This window comes from Triticum urartu, chromosome 1A (assembly GCF_056163025.1).
Source record: "Triticum urartu cultivar PI428250 chromosome 1A, HENAU_Tu73, whole genome shotgun sequence".
In the NCBI taxonomy this organism is placed as follows: Eukaryota; Viridiplantae; Streptophyta; class Magnoliopsida; order Poales; family Poaceae; genus Triticum; species Triticum urartu.
In genome coordinates, this window is record NC_141873.1 from 350,853,075 (window position 1) to 350,877,007 (window position 23,933).

General features: G+C 44.9%; 1 long non-coding RNA gene across 1 annotated transcript; it reads right to left on the minus strand.

Annotated features, from left to right (window-relative positions):
• Positions 1 to 20,345: 20,345 nt before the first annotated feature.
• On the minus strand, positions 20,346 to 23,701 carry LOC147991186 (uncharacterized). Its single transcript, XR_015612156.1, has 3 exons — positions 23,393 to 23,701; positions 22,202 to 22,273; positions 20,346 to 20,599 (listed from the first exon to the last, which is right to left on the minus strand). It is a non-coding gene; the product is annotated as an uncharacterized LOC147991186 (long non-coding RNA).
• Positions 23,702 to 23,933: the final 232 nt, after the last annotated feature.

Consider the following 23,933-nt stretch of genomic DNA (forward strand, 5'->3'; position numbering starts at 1 on the left):
AAGAGAAAGTTAATAAGCTTGCTAAGCATCTTGCCAGCATTATGGGTACCCAGGATATTGTTTCTTGAGATCTTCTAAAGTGGTTTCAGTTCTGGATTTGTTTTGTTGCGGCGTTTATTTGCGCTGGTCGCCAACTTTGACAACTAGTGTATATGATATGCTACTTTGTTCCCTATATTTGCACTGGTGGCGAACTTTGATGCCCAGTGGATGTAATATGTGTAATAGCCGTGATAGCCTAGCGTTAGTTGCTTGCTTATTTATTTCCTTGTTGTCTTATTTATTTGTTTGCTTGTAGTCATTGCAGTTCTTTTTCCGCGGTTAGCTAGTGGCTGCAATAACCTATTTTTAAAACTAGGCCACAATAACCATGGGCTAATATTTACTGTAGTGACACTGGGCCTCCTACTGGCCGTAGAAATATTGGGCCTTCTACGGGCCGTAGAAACAATGGGCTTTCTATGGGCCGTAGAAACAATGGGCCTTCTGCGGGCCGTATCATCAATGGGCCTTATACGGGCCGTATGATCGATTGGCCAAACATGGGCCAAACAGACCGCATTATGGCCGTAAACGGGCTAGAGTTGGAATCGTCCATTCATGGGCCGACCATAACAGGCCATCGTTAATAGGTTGTATTTGATGACGCTATGAAAACGGCCCAACGTATTAACGGACGACAAATGGGCCGACTGTAACCATGGGCTGAATTTGGCCCACAAGCAGAAAATGACACTAACGGGCCATAAGTAAACGAATGCTGGAAATGAGCCCAAGAATAAATGGGCTCTGAGAAGGCCGAAAGATAACATGGGCTGGAAACGGCCCAACGGAATAACGGGCCGTTGATGGGTATAAAGTGATACACTGTTCATTACGGGCCAGTTTCACCACGGGCCGTTAATGGGTGTAAAGTGATACACTGTTCATTACAGGTCAGTTTCACCACGGGCCGTTAATAGGCCAAGAGTTACATAGGGCCTCATATGGGCCGAAAGACGTCATGGGTCATACATGGGCCAGAAGTGAAAACGGGCTGGAATCATATTGGGTGGCCCAGATGACGCTACTGGGCCTAATTCGGATAGGGCGTAACGGGCCTTGGGTTAGCGGGCTGTAAATGGGCTATATGCGAATAGGCCGTTAACAGGCTTTACATGGGTTGGCCCGCCACCTTTTGACCAAGTCAAACGGGCCAGCCTTTTCACAGGAATGGGCCTCTGTTGGGCCGTGCCACGTGTCGACGTATCATAGGCACCTTCTGTCCAATGAGTGGATGACATCTGTCCCAACAATGAGCCGACACGTGTTTCCTCCAGCCAATGATGATTTTACACGTGGAAAATCCCCATTGGTCAGGGCTGTTAACGGGTTATCCGATCCAAAACCCGACCCGATAGCTTAACAGCGTTCCGTTACGGTGGATGCCACGTGTCGGTCACCCTTGACGAAAGCACTTTTGTGATGCGGGATTTATCGTCGTGGAAGTGGACACTTCCGTGATGATAATTTTGGTAATGTCATGGAACACTTCTATGACAGCACATGTATGACTATCTTGATTCTGTCATAAAATCATCATGGATGTACATTCATGACAGAAAATGCGACCTACTGTGACAAACACGTATCATCACGGAAGTGTATTTTTTTGTAGTGACGGTGTCCTCCATAAGCCTCGGAGTGACACTTGCGTAGGATCTGTTCCTGTTCATGCTCAGGTACACAACGTCTAATAACACCATCTACTCCTTCTTTATAAAGATGTGGGTCATCCCAAAAGTAATGTCTCAAATCATAGAAGAACTTTTTCTTTTGCTGGTATGTGAAACTAGGTGGTATAAATTTAGCAACAATGTAATTAGCATAATCAACATACCATGGAGCAGTATGAGAAGCATTTATGACATTTAGTTGTTCATCAGGAAAGCTATCATCAATAGGTAGTGGGTCATCAAGCACATTCTCTAGCCTAGACAAGTTGTCTGCGACGGGGTTCTCAGCACCCTTTCTATCAATAATATGCAAATCAAATTCTTGTAGCAAGAGAACCCATCTAATAAGTCTAGGTTTAGCATCTTTCTTTTCCATAAGATATTTAATAGCAGCATGATCAGTGTGAATAGTTACTTTAGAATCAACAATATAAGGTCTGAACTTATCACAAGCAAATACAACTGCTAAGAATTCCTTTTCAGTAGTAGCATAATTTCTCTGAGCATTATCTAGAGTTTTACTAGCATATTGAATAACATTTAATTTCTTATCAACTCTTTGCCCTAGAACAGCACCTACAGCATAATCACTAGCATCACACATAATTTCAAAGTGTAAATTCCAATCAGGTGGCTGAACAATAGGTGCAGAGATCAATGCTTTATTAAGTATTTCAAATGCTTCTACACAATCATCATCAAAGATAAATGGTATATCTTTTTCTAATAAATTAGTCAGAGGCCGAGAAATTTTTGAGAAGTCCTTAATGAACCTCCTATAAAAACCGGCATGACCAAGGAAACTTCTTAAATCTTTGATGTCCTTGGGACATGGCATCTTTTCAATAACATCAACCTTGGCTTTATCAACTTCAATACCTCTTTCAGAAACTTTATGCCCCAAGACAATACCTTCATTAACCATAAAGTGGCACTTTTCGCAATTCAAGACAAGATTAGTTTCTTCACATCTCTGCAAAACTCGATCAAGGTTGCTTAAGCAATCATCAAAAGAAGATCCATAGACGAAAAAATCGTGCATGAAAACCTCACAAATCTTTTCACAAAAGTCAGAGAATATAGCCATCATGCACCTTTGAAAGGTAGCAGGTGCATTACATAAACCAAAAGGCATATGTCTATAAGAAAAAGTACCAAAAGGGCAAGTAAAAGTAGTCTTTGATTGATCATTGGCTGACACAGGTATTTGAGAGAAACCAGAATAATCATCTAGAAAGCAAAAATGTGTATGTTTGGATAATCTTTCTAGCATTTGATCGATAAAAGGTAAGGGGTAATGATATTTTTAGTAGCTTTATTTAATTTGCGGAAATCAATTACCATCCTATAACCTGTAATAATTCTTTGTGGGATCAACTCATCTTTATCATTAGGAATGGCAGTAATACCTCCCTTCTTAGGGACACAATGGACAGGACTTACCCACTGACTATCAGCAACGGGATAAATTATACCCGCCTCTAGAAGTTTTAGTATTTCCTTTCTTACCACTTCCTTCATCTTAGGATTCAGCCGTCGTTGATGATCACGAACTGGTTTGGCATCTTCCTCTAAATTTATTTTGTGTTGACACAGAGTGGGACTAATGCCCTTAAGATCATCAAGAGTATATCCAATAGCAGCATGATGCTTCTTCGGAGTTTTCAATAATCTCTCTTCCTCATGCTCTGAAAGGTTAGCACTAATAATAACAGGATATATCTTTTTCTCATCAAGATAAGCATATTTAAGGGTATCAGGTAACGGTTTAAGCTCAAACACAGGATCACCCTTGGGTGGAGGAGGATCCCCTAGGATTTCAATAGGAAAATTGTGTTTCAGGATGGTTTCCTGTTTAAAGAATACTTCATCTATTTCCCTTCTTTCATTCATAAACATATCATTTTCATGATCTAGCAAATATTGTTCTAAAGGACCACTAGGAGGTACGCCAATAGAAGCAAGACCAATAATTTCATCTTTACTAGGCAATTCCTCTTCACGGTGTTATCTACGAAATTTAGAGAAATTAAATTCATGAGACATATCACCTAAACCAATAGTAACAACATCCTTTTTGCAATCTATCTTAGCATTAACAGTGTTCAAGAAGGGTCTACCAAATATAATGGGACAAAAGCTATCTTGTGGGGAACCAAGAACAAGAAAATCAGCAGGATATTTAGTTTTCCCACACAAGACTTCAACATCTCTAACAATTCCAATTGGTGAAATAGTATCTCTATTGGCAAGTTTAATTGTGACATCAATATCTTCTATCTCAGCAGGTGCAATATCATGCATAATTTCTTTGTATAAGTCATGAGGTATAGCACTAGCACTGGCACCCATATCACATAAGCCATGATAACGATGATCTCCTATTTTAACAGAAATAACAGGCATGCCTGCCAAAGATCTAGGTTTATCTTTAGCACAAGGTTTAGCAATTCTAGCTGTCTCATCACGGAAATGAATAACATGTCCATCAATATTATCAGACAAGAGATCTTTAACAATAGCAATATTAGGTTCAACTTTAATTTGCTCAGGAGGTGTATAAGTTCTAATATTGCTTTTACGAACCACAGTTGAAGCTTTAGCATGATCCTTTATCCTAATAGGGAAAGGTGATTTCTCAACATAAGAAGTAGGAACAATAGGATCATTATAAGTGATAGTCTTTTCTTCAACTTTAATAGGTGCATCTACTTTTACTTCTATGGGAGGATGATATTTAAACCACTTCTCCCTAGGGAGATCAACATGAGTAGCAAAAGATTCACAGAAGGAAGCTACTATCTCAGAGTCAAGTCCATATTTATTGCTAAATTTACGAAAAACATCAGTATCCATAAAAGATTTAACACAATCAAATTTAGGTCTCATACCTGACTCCTTACCTTTGTCGAGGTCCCAATCTTCAGAGTTGCGTTTAATTCTTTCCAATAAATCCCATTTGAATTCAATAGTCTTCGTCATAAAAGAGCCAGCACAAGAAGTATCGAGCATGGTGCGATTTTTATCAGAAAGCCGAGCATATAAAATTTGAATAATCATTTCTCTTGAGAGCTCATGATTGGGGCATGAATATAACATTGATTTAAGCCTCCCCCAAGCTTGAGCGATGCTTTCTCCTTCGCGAGGCCAAAAATTATATATATAATTGCGATCACGATGAACAAGATGCATAGGATAAATTTTCTGATGAAATTCCAATTTCAATCGTTTGTAGTTCCATGACCCCGTATCATCACATAGCCTATACCATGTCAATGCATCTTCATTCAAAGATAAAGGGAAGACCTTCTTCTTAATAACATCTCCGGGTACACCTGCAAGCTTAAATAATCCACAAACTTCATCCACATATATTAGGTGCTCATCAGGATGCGTTTTCCGTCTCCTGCAAAAGGATTAGCTAGCAATTTTTCTATCAAACCCAAAGGAATTTCAAAGCAAACATTTTCATTTTCGGTAGGTTCATGTAACATCCCAAAATTCTAAATTTTGGAATGTTATAATAAATAGATAGATTGAATGTTTGTTTGATTGTTGTGTGATTGATTGACTGAAATTCGAAACTTTTTGAAAGTTAAATCAGAGGGAATAAAAGGACTTTCCCAAACTTTCACCTTTTTTGCATTTTGATCTCCGTGAATGCAAATTCTTTTCAAATACAAAACCGTCGAGAGAAGATGATATGACTTCTTCAATTTAATTAAATGAAAAGGGTTTTTTGAAAAGATTTGAAATTTATTTGGAAATATTTCAAATTCAGAAACTTTAAGCAACTCAATGATTTTCATGAGAGAGGATAAAATGACTTCTTCAAAATATATGAAATACGAGTTGGAAGTTTAAAAGGATCAAATTTGAAATCCGTTTGAAATTATTTTCAATTTGGAGTTATTTGGGTTTTATTCAAATTATTTTTCTCCAAAAATAAAATAAATAGAAAATAGGGTAAAATGATTCCCTACATCATAAAATTGGAGAGAAATAATTTTGAAATCATTTTGGTATTTCTAAAATGATTTTTGTTGGGTTTTATTGTAGAAGTAGCACTGTTTGAATTATTTGAACTTTTGAGAATTTTAATTGGCACTAGAGAAATATTCATGTTATAGAAAATCTTTTTCTGAAAAATTTGATATATAATATGCCTATATAAAATTTTATTTTATTATCATTATCCAGTTTTTTGTTTCTACATAAAAAAAGAAACAATTCTACGCGTGCGCCTGGAACTAACCGCCGCCCACATGCGTAGCATAGCAGCAGGCTGGCCTGTTTTTCTTTTGTTTTTCTTTTGTCTTTTTTTATTTTATTTTTGTTAATGTTTAGTTTTTTTGAAATAAATTTCAGAATAGAAATAGACTTCAGAAAAAAAATGCAGCCCGTGTATGGCGCGCGGCCGGCCGAGGCCTTTAGGCCCGTGCGAGACGTTAGCCTTTTTCTTCTCTGTTTCGTATATTTTCTGATACGTTTAGTCCCACATTGTCTAGCCTTTTACCCTTAAACGTCTTTTCCATCTATAAATATAGACTCATAGAGCCTCCAAAAATCATCCGATTTGGGTTAAATCAATATTTTGGTTTAACTAGATTCATTCAAGAAAAATATATTTCTCCTCTCCGGTACGACTTCTGAAAATTGTCTCTTCTCTCCAAAGTCGTCTTTTTTCTGCCTTACAAAGGTATTTTTCTTTGTTTTTTTATACTTCCATAGTTTATTATTTCTAGAATAATAAGATAGAATAATTAGATTGTTAATTAGTCTACGTATTTATACATTAGACCTTAGCCGTAACTATTTTTCTTCCATAAAACAGCTTGGCCCTGATTTTTCAAATAGCCATAACTTTTCACTCGTTTATCCAAATTAGATGAAACCAGCGCCTATAGTTTCGTCTTGTTTTCACCTATCCAGTGAACCTGTCACATCAAATTTTTGAAATTTCCAAATTTCGAATTTTGTTCAGATTCATATTCAAACTTCTTTTGAACATAACTTGAGTTTCGTAATTCCGATTTAGTTGATTCTTTTTGCAAATCGAAGCTCTTGACCTAAACTTTATGATAAGGCCAAATTCACATAATTTTGGTAAAATTAGAAAAAAATTATGTTGCAAGAGTTATTTGCTTGGTTTTGATGTTTTCCGAACTATCTTCTTCGTTCTTTCCGATCTTTTGAGTGATTGCTTATGTGTGGTTACTATTGCTTGCTTACGATAGATTGACCGGAGTGTGACGGGTAGAACTATCAAAAGTGTTGAGTGCGAATCATCTTCATCAACATTGCAGGCAAGTTCACACTTTGATCATATCCCTTTCATACCCAGTTTTTATGCATTAGTTTCAACACTCAAACATTGCATGAGTAGGATTAATAACATGTGGGTATTGGGAAGTAGTTGCTGAGGTAGGAACCTATTGCCCTGCATTCAAACCTTGGGAGTTACTTCTACGTTGCTTATATTGCTATGCTATGCTAGTAGACGTGGATTGGGTTTGAGTGTATCCATGACAGATGTGAGAGTTATCATTAATGGTTAACTTAAGGTGGCTACTTTAATACACATCTGGGTGGATTGGTTGGGGCACCCTGGAGCACCCAGTGGTTTGCCCGGGCACTTGGAGAACTCAGTGCTTACCCAAGGGGATCCCAGAGGACCCGTGTGATCACCCTATGGAATGCCACCCAGGCTCAAAGGGATCATAAGATATTTCATGCTAGAAGCTTCCGTGTGCAGTCGCATGCTATTATGGGCTCTAGCATAGTTAAGTAAGTTGCATTAGCTCTTGAAGAGGTGGATCAGCAGGTAGAGGGATGTAGGTTGGTATGGTCTGCCCAGAGTAAAGAGTTAATATTTCTGAAAGACTGTGTCTCGGTCATCCGTTTCTCAAACACCATGTAGTGCGAGAAATCCAACGGAGGAGATCGAGTCTTGTGGGGAAAGTGCACAAACCTCTGCAGAGTGTACAAACTAATCATGGTTAGCCGTGTCCCTGGTTATGGACATCTTGAGTATCTGGTTCTTGGATTATCATGTTGATCTCATCACTTTACTTAATGTCGGGTTGATGATTATTAATTTGGGATTGAGTTGGAGGAACCTTCTCAATGTTTTCAACAAACTTAGTAGTTAAATAAAATATATTCCTTTGCAGTAGGGAAAATTGGCTTTTTGCAAAAACATTATAACCATAGAGCTTTTCCACCAGCCAAATATGCATGTAGTGATAGCCTTTATTCATCATCATCCTCTGGTGTGAATTTGCCAGTACGTTCAATGTACTGACCCTTTGTGGCTGCAACGTCTCATGTTGTAGGAATCTTACGACGAGTAAGTGATATGTTAGGGTTACGATTTCTACACTCAACTTTGCCGTTGGTGTTGATGGGAATCCACAACCTTTGTTACTTCCGCTATATGGATTGAGGTAATAGTATTTACATTACTTTATACATGTGATTTACCTCTGTTATAAATCCTCGAGTACTATCTGTGTCAGCATACCGATCCAGGGATGACACTTAAGCACAGAGACTTGACCGTATGAGGTCGGGTCGCTACAAGATGGTATCAGAGCACATGTTGACTGTAGGACGTGACCCTAGAAATTGGCAAGCCCATAGGAAAGATTTTCTCTACAACTTCATTTTTAAAAGATATTTTACCTCTCTTCTCTTATGAGCTTATTCAAATATTCCCTTTTATTGAGGCTATACCCCTTTCCCTTTTTGACCACACGAAGATTCGGCTAATGAGACCACTTCAAGAAGTACAAGATATCGGACAACTAAGACCACTTCAGAATGAAGAGGATTTTACCATGTATTATAATAATGGAAACTACAACGGTTGAAGACTCCGAAGACTAGGAGAATTTGAAGGCCCTGTAGAATTTTCCAGATTTGTATGACCTAGGAAGGCACCCCTTATGGAACTTGGCAGACTAAGGAAGCTGTCAATACCCGAGATCAAGGTGTATCGGAGAAAGACCGGAACATGGAGCATTGAGAACTCAAAGTTTTGTCAAGAAAACCCTAAGGCAGGAGATATCAACTATGGAAGATAGCTCATGGCAATGACAAGGGAAGAAGCACGGTTATCCGTGATGTCATCGCCACTGATACTATGGTCACCGAGCTGAGCTAAGCATGCATTTATTCGGAAGGATTGGATGGTAGAAGGCTGATGGAGCATCTATCAGCAAAAATTGAAGTTTTAACCTTAGCCGGTGTATCACCAGGATCTGGAGTAGTACATCAAGAATTTTAAGATGGAGCTCCAGGAAGCCATATTAGACAAGGAAGCATTTCGTGAAGAACTCAGGAACCAGAAGCTGAAAGTAGCCAAGCTGTAGGAGCTACAACCGCGAGATACCGGAGATTTGTCGAGAACTGAAGGACAGTAGGACCATGGTTCATGCCAAGGATGTTGAAACCCAGAAGTTTGGAACGCAACCCCAGAATATTGAAGGACGTCATGAGAGACTTCGCGTCGACAGAGATGATCTGGCAAAAGAACTTGAGAAGGACAAGCACGATCGGAAGTAGCCATCAGAGACATGAACAAGATGTGAAGAGTTTGACGACTTTGAAGATTCATTGACCTTTAGAAGACCAAGCCCCTGTTATATACCTACGTTAGATGCGACGATTGTGAGCTGTCATTGGTTTGATGTTTTTCCGATAGCCACAAATAAAATATGTCTCTTCAAAACTATTGTTTGCATTGTGTGTATCCCTCTCTATCTCTCTTATCTCACCCCAAAACCCATGGACCCAATAGAGGATGAATGGAGATGAGCTTGTATTTTCTGGACCGATGAGTCAGTTGGAGACAGACCGATGGATTCAGAACATGGAGGATCACATGAAGAATAACCCTATAGCCGGAAAGGATATGGCCCAACATGCTCTTCAAGTGCTTTGAAAGAGGTTCTGCTACTTGGTGGAGGATGTACCAAACCATCAATGGATGGCAGGGAGTAACCACTTGGAAAGAATTTAAGTTGACTCTGCTAAAGTCTCGGCTTGTGTCCCAGAAGTTGAAGCCTTATGGAAATGATATGAAGAAATAGGACACACCCATAAAGAACACAAGGATGAATGCCCTAAATGTGAATTAAGTCACACAGCTGAAAAATGCCCAACTAGGCAGATCACTTGTTTCTTGTGTGAAGGGACTACCCACTACCCTTCTCAGTGTCACATTTACCCCATGGTACAAAGAACCGTACAACAGAAGAAAGAAGAAATGAAAGGAGCCCTCATGGAAATTTTAGAAGAACTAGTGATGAAGGAAGAGGTGGAGGACACACCCAAATAAGAACCAATCAAACCCTGCACCAAGTCATGCTAATCATGTGGAGAAGAAGGACACATCTCCCAGAATTGTTTGAATGGGGATCTAGTAGTATTCCCGACAGAGGAAGTAGAGTACGACCCACAGGAAATAGAAGCCCTGATTGGAATGGAAAAATCCAGAAAGAGAAGTAGATTGGATTCCAGAAAGGATATGAGTCATATCACCTGTTATAGGTGCAAGGAGTCAGGACACTACCTCAGCAATTTCCCAAAAAGGAAGCCAAGGACCCAAGGAGGCTATATAATCACAAGGAAACCTCGGAAGTTGTCAGAAGTAATATGTTTTCATTGTAATGAAGCAGGGCACTTTGCCAGGGATTGTCCCAAGGAGAAGGATACTTGTGATAATTAGTTGTGTCTGTGAGAAGTAATGTAGTAGTAGTAGTAGTAGTAGAAGTAGTGGTAACAACTCTTTTGTATCAAGGTGTTGAGTTGGGACATGTAATGGAAAAGCGAGAGATTGTAATCATTGGAGAATGAATAAAGTTAGCATCCTTGGTACTGATATGGATTTTATGAGTTGTTACCCTGTGAAGAAAGAGTTTGACCACTTTCGAGTATATGAGAAGTATGGTCTATGGATGAGTTTGTGCATTTCAAGGGTGGTATTAACTGTGAGGACCCTTGACCCCTGGAAAAGGATTATGATATTCCACCGAGTGGACTTTGGACAAAATAAGTACGAGTTTTATCTCGATATGTGGGATATCCCAAGAATATGAAGGGATGAAGTACTATTGGATATAAAGGAAGTATGATGTTGGAAATATGGAGCAATTGTAACTCCATGATGAGTTGGAGTAATCACATCTTAGTTTGGTGCCACAAGAAGGAAGGGAGACAGTATATTTGGATGGATTTAAGAATGCTAGGAAGCTGGATGTTGGAATAGTGATCAGTTGCCCCAATGATGAGTTCAAGGATTTCAAGTGACGAGATGGGCCATAACCCACAGGCCCCAGGACCTGCCAAGAAGCAAGCACACTCGTGCTAAAGGAAAAAAACCCTGGAAGAAGTTACGATTTTATCGACAGACGATTTTATAGGAGTAACGCAAAACCTGAGAGTTGTGAAGGAACGATAGATGTTTGTTTGGCTTGCAAAATCAATGGATTTATCCGAACTTGGTTCGTCGACAAGAGAAATTCTGCAATGCTTGAGAGGACGACCGAGTGTTAGAATGCGAGATTCGCTAAACCATGTACAAGGTAATGATTTGGGTGCGGGATGGGTTGATCACCATACCGACTTACTCTTATTATTCTCCTTGCTATATGGGATGGTAAATCTGAGTGACTTACCTATAGTAGAGAGACGACGATATTAAGCCTTATTTAAACCTTAGAATGATATAATTATTTTCACTTGTGTGACGCCCTCGATTCAACCGTACACTAATCATACACGCAAATGTGTACGATCAAGATCAAGGACTCACGGGGAGATATCACAACACAACTCTAGACACAAATTAAAATAATACAAGCTTTATATTATAAGCTAGGGGCCTCGAGGGCTCGAATACATAAGCTTGAAAACACAAGAGTCAGCAGAAGCAACAATATCTGAGTACAGACATGAGTTAAACAAGATTGCCTTAAGGAGGCTAGCACAAAAGCAACAACGATCGAAAAGGCAAGGCCTCCTGCCTAGGAGCCTCCTAACTACTCCTAGTCGTCTGTGGTCTTCACGTAGTAGTAGGCATCCTCCTGGTAGTAGTAGTCATCAGTGGCGTCGTCTGGCTCCTGGGATCCGTCATCTGGTCGCAACAATCGGGTATGGGGGAAAAAGAAGTAGCAAAGAAACCGTGAGTACTCATCCAAAGTACTCGCAAGACTTACATCAGATCTAAACTAAGTATGTATTTGTATCAAAGGAATGGGTTGTATCTGTGGACTAAACTGCAGAATGCCAAAAGAGAAGGGGAAAGCCTAGCCTATCGAAGACTAGCATCTTCTGGAATCCACCATCTTGCAGCAACAGGAGGGAGTAGAGTAGCACAAAGTAAAGTAGTAGAAGAGTTATCAACCTCGGCCAGAGATCCTTTCTCGACACCCTGCGAGAAAGCAATCCCAGAGCCATACTATCCAGTTCTCGTCTCCATTTCTCATATCCATTTCTCATCACAATCCATTTCTCATCTCAGGTATCCAGTTCTAGTTGTATCGATCGGGATACAACTCCAAGTGTCTGTTACCGTAGGACAGGCTATCGATAGATGTTTTCTTCCCTGCAGGGGTGCACAAACTTACCCACCACGCTTGATTAACTCCGGCCGGACACACTTTCCTGGGTCATGCCCGGCCTCGGCCAAACAATACGCCGCAACCCGACCTAGGCTTAATAGAGAGGCCAGCACGCCGGACTAAACCTATGCCCCAGGGGTCATGGGCCATCTCCTCGGGAACTCCTGCACATTGCGTACGCGGCCGGTGAGCAGACCTAGCTACCTCCTTCAACAAGGCAGGTGCTTACGCAGTCCAACCCGGCGCGCCGCTCAGTCGCTGACGTCTATTAAGCTTCGGCTAATGCATACGATGCAGAACACCCATACTATGCCCACGTGATGGTTAGTGCTATCAGGCCAGAGGCCCCTCGGATCAAATATCCAAACCGTAGTGGATTAGGAGCATGCGGTAACGAGCAGAGACTCACGATCGATGTGACCCCGTCGCCCCGTCTCGAGTACTTGCGGCAAGGGCTAAGAATGCTCGGCCACGCCTCGTAAGTATCTCACGGGCACCTTCCAGGTCCACCCGACTCCACATCACTCGTGGGTACCCCTCAGGGTCGACCCACCTATCCAAGTAACAACTGTAAAGTCCAAGTATCTGTGTGTGCAAACATTAAGGGGAAAACCCGAGGAATCACCCCCGGTAAATTCCACTCGATGTAATCATCAAGGTGAACGTAAGAGGAACCACCCTCAAGGTTCACACTTGAGGGGTTGCACGACAGAGACGTATCGGAAGTGGTTAAGGAGGAAATCACCCTCGATGACCACGACCGATTAGCTACACTACAGAGGTCTCATCGGGAGTGATGTAAGAGGTTCCACCCTCGGCACTCGATGGTAACTCTGCAGAGTCGTTCAACTAGGGGGGTGATGTGCGGTGTCGGGGCCTGGACGTCGATCACGTTGATCGAGTCATCGAACATAAAGCGGGGCAACTGGGACAAGGTGGGGGTCACTAATGGATCACTAACCAACCTATACTAAGAAGTTTGGGATAAGCATGTAGGTAACAATAGCAGGTTACAATAAACAGGCTATGCAGCAGAATAGGAGCAAACAATTACTGTAGCAAAATCTAGTGCAAGCACGAGAGAATCGAATGGATGATATCGGGATGATCAAAGGGGGGGGCTTGCCTGGTTGCTCTAGCAAGGAGGGGTCGTCGTCGACGTAGTCGATCATAGGGGCATCAGCATCAGTCTCGAGGTCTACCGGAGAGAAGAGGGGGAAGAAACAGTAAATATAAAGCAAACATAGCATCACAAAGCGTAACGTGGCAGTATGTTGTGCTGGGTGTGACCTAACGTAAGGCTACACAATATAGGTGAAGGGGGAATTCAACCGGGAATGTATTCCCGATTATGGACCTGTGTCAGACAGATGACCGGAGGGGGGAAGTTCCATGTTCAGATAGTTAGGGGCATCTGACAGGTATGTGGGTAGCGTATTCGGGTTCGCCTCGTTTTTTGAGCAACTTTCATGTATAAAGTTTTTCGATCCGAGCTACGGTTTATTTAATATGATTTTCTCAAGTTTTTTATTAATTCTAGAATTTAATTACTTATTTCAACATTATCCAGAATAGTAAAAGATGACGTCAGCATGACATCATGCTGACGTCAGCAGTCAACTGTCAACTACGTGTGGGTCCCGCATGTCATACACTGTTTAGTTTAATTAGGGTTTAGCTAATTAATTACTATTTAATTAAATTAACTAAATAATTAGATTAATTTAAATAGGATTAATTAACTTACTAATTAATTAATTAATTAATTAATTAATAATTTTATTAATTACATTTTCATTTCTTTTTTAATTTTCGTTTTAGGGGGGTGTGGGGCCCCTACGTTAGTGGCCCAGGGGCATCGGGCCCCACCCGGCAGTGGCCTAGGAGGCAACCGGGCAAAATGGGTGCGGGCGCCCGCCCGCATGGCCTCGGGCGTGAGGGTGCTGGAGCCGGGCGGGGTGGACCCAGGCGACGGCGTGGTCACCGCGGGGCTCGTCGGTCGCCTCGCGGCAGGCGGAGGCGGGCGCAGGGGCAGCCGCAGTGTGGGGCAGCAGGCGGCGGAGGATGAGCGGCGGCAGCGGCAGGTCTGCACGGGCGGTGGCGCTGGGCTCGGACGCGCGAGCAGGGGAGGTCCGGCGTGGCTGCAGGCAGCGCCCGGTCGCGGCGGCGACGGTGATGGCAGCGAGCGGTGCAACGGGTGCGCGGTCAGGGCACGGCGATGGCATTTAGCCGACGCCGACGCGGAACGAGGGGGGAAAGGAGGGCTCACCCCCATTGCAGGGGTACGGCGGCGAAGGCGCGATGGCGCCGGTGGGGAGGAGGACGGGGATGTTCCGGCGACGGGGATTAAGGCGATCTGGCGACGGGGTTGGCGCGTCGAGGCGGTGAGGGCATCCAGTGAGGCAGAGCTTCGTGGAGGCGAGGTGTCGGTGGTGGGGTGGCGCGGTCATTGTGGCGGCGGACAGCACATTGCGGTGGGGGCGAAGGGGTCGAGGCGCGCCAGGGTCGCGGGGCCGGCGGAGGCCGCTGCCCCCGATCTGGATCAGGGGAGGGGCAGAGGGAGCGAGAGACGTGGGGGGTCGTGGGAGGAGAGGAGTGGGGGGTTACGGGCTAGGGTTCTGGTCGGGGTGGGCATATGGAGGGAGAGGTGGGCCGGCCTGGCTGAAGTGGGCCGAGGACCAATGGGAGGCCAGGGGCTCTGGCCCTTTTCCTTTTTTGCTTTTGTTTTAACTTTTTCTTTTCTTTTAACACCTTTATGTTATAGCTATTTTAGGCCAGTTTAACAATTTGCAAAAAAAGTTGGACCACCACCAATATTGTCAAAAGAATAATTGCCACATGATGAACATTTTAGTTTTCAAGTCTGAGCATTTTGAATTTCACACAAAATTTGAATTTGAATTCAACTGGAATTTGAAAGAACATGAGACAATAATGATCAGGCACATGTTTAGCAAAAGATTAAGTTAACCCCAGGGGTTACTGTAGCAATATTACACCGGGGTGTTACAACTCTCCTCCTCTAACAGAAATTCTCGTCCCGATAATTAAGAGGTAGAAGGGAACAGTTCGGGGTATTCAGCACGGAGGTTATCCTCGCGTTCCCAAGTGGCTTCATCCTTAGAATGATTTGACCATTGCACCTTGAGGAACTTGGTAACCTTATGGCATGTTCGACGTTCAGCTTCTTCAAGAATGCAGATCGGATGCTCCTTGTATGTGAGATCATCTTGAACTTCAATCAATTCTGGATCCACTTCATGTTCCGGATCCTTGAAGCATCGACGAAGTTGCGACACGTGGAAGACACCATGAACATGAGAGAACTGAGGTGTCAACTCCAGTTGATAAGCCACCAGTCCACGACGGGCCAGAATGCAGAAAGGACCAATGTAGAGCGGAGCTAGCTTGCCCTTGACTCCGAACTGATGAGTGCCTCTCAAAGGAGTGACACGCAAATAAGCTTGTTCACCAGGTTGATAAGTTGAACCCCAGTGTTTTCGGTCATAGTTGCTCTTCTGACGGGACTGGGCCGCTTTGAGATTATCCTGGACAATGCGAACCTGCTCTTCAGCTTGTTGAATAATGTCTGGACCAATGAGCGTCCGTACCCAGTTTCTGACCAATTCAGAGGGGTTCGGCACTTACGTCCATATAGCACTTCGAAGGGTGCCATCTTCAAGTTGGCTTGATAACTGTTGTTATAAGAGAACTCCGCATAAGGGAGAGATTCTTCCCACTTCTTGCCGAAAGAAATAACACAAGCCCGAAGCATGTCTTCAAGAATTTTATTGACTCGCTCGACTTGGCCTTGGGATTGGGGATGATAAGCAGTGCTCCAGGTAATATGAGTTCCCATTGCCTCTTGGAAACTATCCCAGAACTTCGAAGTGAAAATACTGCCGCAGGCTGAACTGATCTCCTTCGGAATGCCGTGGAGTGACACAATTCTGGAGATATACAAGTTTGCTAATTGACTAACAGTGATAGTCTCCTTGACTGGCAAAAAGTGAGCAACCTTCGAGAATTGGTCGATGACGACAAAGATAGCACCATTACCTTTCTGAGTCTTGGGAAGGCCAGTGACAAAGTCCATCTGAATCTTATCCCACTTCCATTCAGGAATCAGAAGTAGTTGCAGAAGTCCGGCTAGTTTCTGATGTTCTGCTTTGATGCGACGACAAACGTCACATTCTTCAATATATCGAGCAATGTCTTGCTTCATGTTAGACCAACAGTACTTCTGACGGATGTCTAGATACATCTTGGTACTTCCCAGATGAATAGAGAGAGGGGTGTCATGCGCTTCTTTCATCACCTTCTCTGTCATAAGCTCGAACCGGGGTACTACAATGCGATCTCTGAAGTATAAGGTTCCATCTTCACCAAGTGAGAAATCTCTGGATTTCTCTAAGGCAAGATCCTTTTTCATCAAATCAACGTGAGCATCTTTGGCTTGAGCAGACTTAATTGCTTTCAGTAGAGTTGGTTCCAGGACAAGGTTACTCAGAGAACCATGTGGAACTAGTTGGAGGTTCAGCTTGCATAGCTCTTCATAAAGGCGGGGTTGAGCTTTGAAAACCATGTGATTGTTGCAATAAGACTTATGGCTCAGGGCATCGACCATTACATTAGCCTTACTAGGGGTATAGGATATACCGCAGTTGTAGTCAGCAATAGCTTCCATCCGTCGCTGCTGACGGAGATTCAGATCTGTCTGAGTAAACAGGTACTTCAGACTCCGATGATTGGTGAAGATCTCGCAACGATTACCGAGAAGGTATTGTCGCCATAGCTTCAGTGCAAAGATAACCGCAGCAAGCTCAAGGTCATGAACTGGGTAGTTCTCTTCGTGAGGACGCACTTGACGGGAGGCATAAGCAATCACTCTGCGCTCTTGCATTAGGACACGACCTAATCCTTGACGTGAAGCATCGCAATAGATGATGAAGTCCTTGCGAGAATCAGGGGGAGCAAGCACTGGGGCAGAAGTCAGCTTGTCCTTGAGTGCCTGGAAACTTTCCTGACATTTGTCTGTCCAATCGAACTTAACGCCTTTGTGAAGCAGATTAGTTAGTGGCTTGGCGATCTTGGAGAAGTTCTCGACGAAACGGCAGCAATAGCTAGCAAGTACGAGAAAGCTTCTGACTTGCTTGACAGTCTTCGGAGGGGTCCAGTCAAGAATAGCCTGAACACGCTCTGGGTTGACGGCCATACCATCCTTGGAGATGACATGACCAAGGTAGGTGACTTCAGGAAGCCAGAATTCGCACTTGGAATACTTGGCATAAAGTTGACTCTCAAAGCTTCTCTAGAACAAGTCGAAGATGTTCAGCATGTTCCTCTTTGTTCTTCGAATATACCAGGATATCATCCAGATAGACTACGACGAACTTGTCGAGGTAATCCATGAATATGTAGTTCATCAAACGAGAGAATGTAGCTGGAGCATTGGTCAAACCGAATGACATGACGGTGTACTCGTAAGAGCCATAACGAGTGACGAAGGCGGTCTTTGGAATATCCTCTTCATGAACACAGATCTGGTGGTAACCCAACCTCAAGTCGAGTTTAGAGAATATTGATGAACCAGCCAGTTGATCATACAGATCATTGATCCGAGGAAGCGGATATTTGTTCTGAATTGTAGCTCGGTTGATAGGACGATAGTCTTGGACCAAACGGTTCGTTCCGTCCTTCTTCTTTACAAACAGAGAAGGTGCTCCCCAAGCAGAGGAACTGGGACGAATGAAACCACTGCGAAGAGATTTGTTGATTTCCTCCTTAAGTTCAAGGAGTTCGTGAGGCGGCATCTTGTAGGGTCGTTTGGCAATAGGAACGGTGCCTGGTTTCAAGACGATGACGAACTCGACAACCCGGGCAGGAGGTATTCCTGGAAGTTCTTCTGGAAACACATCTAGGAAGTCGTGAACAACTGGAATCTTTTCAATTCCCTCAAGAGGTGCCGCATTCAACGCATTCAAAGCATAAAGTCGTGCTTCAGCGTTTTGAACAAGTTGAGCATGGTAGGTTACTATCTCATCGGAAGGATGCAGGAGGTGAACGGCCTTGGTGGCGCAAACGATAGAGGCAGTATGCGCTTTCAACCATTCCATTCCCAGAATGAGGTCAATATTGGAAGACTCCAGAATAATGGGGGAAACAAGAAATTCCAACCCTTCAATCTCAACGGGAACGTCGCGACCAATCATGGTAGTTTGACATCGGCCCGTAGGGGTGCGTACCACAATCGAAGTGTTCATGGGCTCGCATCGAATGTCGTGTGCATATGCAAAACTTTCTGACATGAATGAATGCGATGTCCCTGAATCAAATAAAACAGATGCTGGTACTGAATTAATGAGAAGAGTACCCATCACAGTGGCAGGCTGGTCTTGAGCTTCATTCAGATCAACATGATTAGCCTGACTACGACCATAAGGTCTGGCACTGTTGTTATGGGGCTGATTGTTACGACCAGTTGAAGGCAGAGCCAGCTGATTCTGATTCTGAGGGCATTTCCTAGAACGGTGACCTGGGAGGCCACACTTGAAGCATAGACCATCATTGGGGTTGGGAGCAGAAGCTTGGGGTGGTACAACTCGAAGGGGCTGCCTCTGCGGTGGAGGGGGAAGACGAGGTGCAGCATAGGACTGTCTTGGTGCAGGTGCAGTTGGACGATACATGCTGTGGGGGATCCATATCCGACGCTTCTGCGCTGACGGGCCCGAAGATGAGACAGTGTCACGGCTGTGCCTGAGGGACCCCTGGTGTTCCTGAAGACCAGTCTCAACCTGAATAGCCTTGTTCACCAAGGTGGCAAAGTCGCCAAAGTCATGAACGAGCAGTGTTAGCTTGATATCAGGGTGAAGTCCATCACGAAACTTCTCTTGCTTACGAGCATCGGTTGCAATGTCTTCTTCAGCATAACGTGACAAGTCCAAGAATTCCCGCTGATAAGCATCTACAGACTTGTTGCCTTGGGTGAGGCTGCGGAACTCTCGCTTCTTCTTGTCCATGATTCCTTGAGAAATGAAGCGGGCACGGAAGGCAGCTTGGAAATCCGGCCAAGTGATGACCGTTCCAGCAGGTAGGGTACGCCTATGGCTGTCCCACCATTGAGCAGCGTGACCCTTTATAAAGAAAGATGCAAAGGTGACATAGCTAGCAGGGACCACACTAGCAGACTCCATTTCATATTTGATGTCGCGGAGCCAGTCATCAGCATCAAGGGGTTGAGTTGAGCTGCGATAAATAGTTGGGTTGAGACGCATGAAGTCCTGCAGAGTTCCTGGGGTTGGCTGTTGATTCATGTTCGGACGAGGAAACTGAGCCATCATTCCCTCCATGAACTGGCGATTCAGCTCAAATTCTTGCATCATTCCAGCAAAGAATTCGGGCGGTGGTGGATCGTTAGCACCACGGCCACGACCAGCGGGTCTAACCATCCTGCTAACAAGTAACAGGGGGTAGTTCAGCATTGAGCATTTGCAAAAACAAGGATCATTCATGATGAAACATGCATAATGAAAGAGGTATGATGGATACCACTTCGTTGTCATCACGACGATTTGTGTACTATCCAGAACACTATTCTAAGGAAAACTATGGCTTATCCAGCTTTGGGGTGGATGTGGTCACGGGATCCTAATGTTAGAGTTAGTAAAACCATTTTAACCTGAATAGAAGAGAGATCAGAGTCCCAGAGTATAGACGAGGAATAAAAGATCCTAATACCACCCATATGGCGACGTGGGCCCGTAAGCCACACAGCCATGTTAGTAAAAGTTTTTGTAGTGACTAGACTCGACTTCGGCCAAGGAGTTGGAAAGGGGGCTACCTACAGGCAGTCGGCTCTGATACCAACTTGTGACGCCCTCGATTCAACCGTACACTAATCATACACGCAAATGTGTACGATCAAGATCAAGGACTCACGGGGAGATATCACAACACAACTCTAGACACAAATTAAAATAATACAAGATTTATATTACAAGCCAGGGGCCTCGAGGGCTCAAATACATAAGCTTCAAAACACAAGAGTCAGCAGAAGCAACAATATCCGAGTACATACATGAGTTAAACAAGATTGCCTTAAGGAGGCTAGCACAAAAGCAACAACAATCGAAAAGGCAAGGCCTCCTGCCTGGGAGCCTCCTAACTACTCCTAGTCGTCTGCGGTCTTCACGTAGTAGTAGGCATCCTCCTGGTAGTAGTAGTCATTAGTGGCGTCGTCTGGCTCCTGGGATCCGTCATCTGGTCGCAACAATCGGGTATGGGGGAAAAAGAAGTAGCAAAGCAACCGTGAGTACTCATCCAAAGTACTCGCAAGACTTACATTAGATCTAAACTAAGTATGCATCTGTATCAAAGGAATGGGTTGTATCTGTGGACTAAACTGCAGAATGTCAGAAGAGAAGGGGAAAGCCTAGCCTATCGAAGACTAGCATCTTCTGGAATCCACCATCTTGCAGCAATAGGAGGGAGTAGAGTAGCACAAAGTAAAGTAGTAGAAGAGTTATCAACCTCGGCCAGAGATCCTTTCTCGATACCCTGCGAGAAAGCAATCCTAGAGCCATATTATCCAGTTCTCGTCTCCATTTCTTATCACAGTCCATTTCTCATCTCAGGTATCCAATTCTAGTTGTATCGATCGGGATACAACTCCAAGTGTCCGTTACCGTAGGACAGACTATCGATAGATGTTTTCTTCCCTGCAGGGGTGCACCAACTTACCCACCACGCTCGATTAACTCCGGCCGGACACACTTTCCTGGGTCATGCCCGGCCTCGGCCAAACAATATGCCACAACCTGACCTAGGCTTAATAGAGAGGCCAGCATGGCAGACTAAACCTATGCCCCCAGGGGTCATGGGCCATCTCCCTGGGAACTCCTGCACGTTGCGTACGCGGCCGGTGAGCAGACCTAGCTACCTCCTTCAACAAGGCAGGTGCTTACGCAGTCCAACCCGGCGCACGCCGCTCAGTCGCTGACGTCTATTAAACTTCGGCTGATGCATACGACGCAGAACGCCCATACTATGCCCACGTGATGGTTAGTGCTATCAGGCCAGAGGCCCCTCGGATCAAATATCCAAACCGTAGTGGATTAGGAGCACGCGGTAACGAGCAGAGACTCACGATCGATGTGACCCCGTCGCCCCGTCTCGAGTACTTGCAGCAAGGGCTAAGAATGTCCGGCCACGCCTCGTAAGTATCTCGCAGGCACCTTCCAGGTCCACCCGACTCCACATCACTCGCGGGTACCACTCAGGGTCGACCCGCCTATCCAAGTAACAACTGTAAAGTCCAAGTATCCATGTGTGCAAACATCAAGGGGAAAACCCGAGGAATCACCCCTGGTAAATTCCACTCGATGTAATCATCAAGGTGAACATAAGAGGAACCACCCTCGAGGTTCACACTTGAGGGGTTGCACGACAGAGCCGTATCGGAAGTGGTTAAGGAGGAAATCACCCTCTATGACCACGACCGATTAGCTACACTACAGAGGTCTCATCAGGAGTGATGTAAGAGGTTCCACCCTCGGCACTCGATGGTAACTCTGCAGAGTCGTTCAACTAGGGGGGTGATGTGCGGTGTCGGGGCCTGGACGTCGATCACGTTGATTGAGTCATCGAACATAAAGCGGGGCAACTGGGACAAGGTGGGGGTCACTGATGGATCACTAACCAACCTATACTAAGCAGTTTATGATAAGTAGGTAGGTAACAATAGCATGTTACAATAAACAGGTTATGCAACAGAATAGGAGCAAACAATTACAGTAGCAAAATCTAGTGCAAGCACGAGAGAATGGAATGGGCGATATCGGGATGATCAAAGGGGGGGCTTGCCTGGTTGCTCTGGCAAGGAGGGGTCGTCGTCGACGTAGTCGATCACAGGGGCATCAGCATCGGTCTCGAGGTCTACCGGAGAGAAGAGGGGGAAGAAACAGTAAATATAAAGCAAACATAGCATCACAAAGCGTAACGTGGCAGTATGTTGTGTCGGGTGTGATCTAACGTAAGGCTACACAATATAGGTGGAGGGGGAATTCAACCGGGAATGTATTCCCGATCCCGGACCTGTGTCAGACAGATGACCGGAGGGGGGGGAAGTTCCATGTTCAGATAATTAGGGGCATCTGACAGGTATGTGGGTAGCGTATTCGGGTTCGCCTCGTTTTTCTGAGCAACTTTCATGTATAAAGTTTTTCGATCCGAGCTACGGTTCATTTAATATGGTTTTCTAAAGTTTTTTATTAATTCTGGAATTTAATTACTTATTTCAACATTATCCAGAATAGTAAAAGATGACGTCAACATGACATCATGATGACGTCAGCAGTCAACTGTGCAGTTGACTCGGTCAACTACGTGTGGGTCCCGCATGTCATACACTGTTTAGTTTAATTAGCGTTTAGCTATTAATTACTGTTTAATTAAATTAACTAAATAATTAGATTAATTTAAACAGGATTAATTAACTTAATTAACTTACTAATTAATTAATTAATTAATTAATTAATATTTTTATTAATTACATTTTCATTTCTTTTTTAATTTTCGTTTTAGGGGGGGTGTGGGGCCCCTACGTCAGTGGCCCAGGGGCATCGGGCCCCACCCGACAGTGGCCCAGGAGGCAACCGGGCGAAATGGGTGCGGGCGCCCGCCCGCATGGCCTCAGGCGTGAGGGTGCTAGAGCCGGGCGGGGTGGACCAAGGCGACGGCGTGGTCACCGCGGGGCTCGCCGGTCGCCCCGCGGCAGGCGGTGGCGGGCGCAGGGGCAGCCGCAGTGTGGGGCAGCAGGCGGCGGAGGACGAGCGGCGGCAGCGGCAGGTCTGCACGGGCGGCGACGCTGGCGAAGCAGAGCCGCGGGGCGGGGCTCGGATGCGCGAGCGGGGGAGGTCCGACGCGGCTGCAGGCAGCGCCCGGTCGCGGCGGCGGCGGTGATGGCCGCGAGCGGTGCAACGGGTGCGCGATCAAGGCGCGACGATGGCATTTAGCCAACGCCGATGCGGAACGAGGGGGGAAAGGAGGGCTCACCCCGTTGCAGGGGTACGGCGGCGAAGGCGCGATGGCGCCGGTGGGGAGGAGGACGGGGACGTTCCGGCGACGGGAATGAAGGCAATCTGGCGACGGGGTTGGCGCGTCGAGGTGGCGAGGGCATCCAGCGAGGCGGAGCTCCGTGGAGGCGAGGCGTCGGCGGCGGGGCGGCGCGGTCGCTGTGGCGGCGGACGGCGCACTACAGCGGGGGCGAAGTGGTCGGGGCGCGCCAGGGTCGTGGGGCCGGTGCCCCCAATCTGGATCGGGGGAGGGGCAGAGGGAGCGAGAGACGAGGGGGGAATCGTGGGAGGAGTGGGGGGTTACGGGCTAGGGTTCTGGTCGGGGTGTGGATAAGAAGGGAGAGGTGGGCCGGCCTGGCTGAAGTGGGCCGAGGCCCAATGAGAGGCCAGGGGCTCTGGCCCTTTTCCTTTTTTTTGCTTTTGTTTTAACTTTTGCTTTTCTTTTAACAACTTTATGTTATAGCTATTTTAGGCCAGTTTAACAATTTGCAAAAAAAGTTGGACCACCACCAATATTGTCA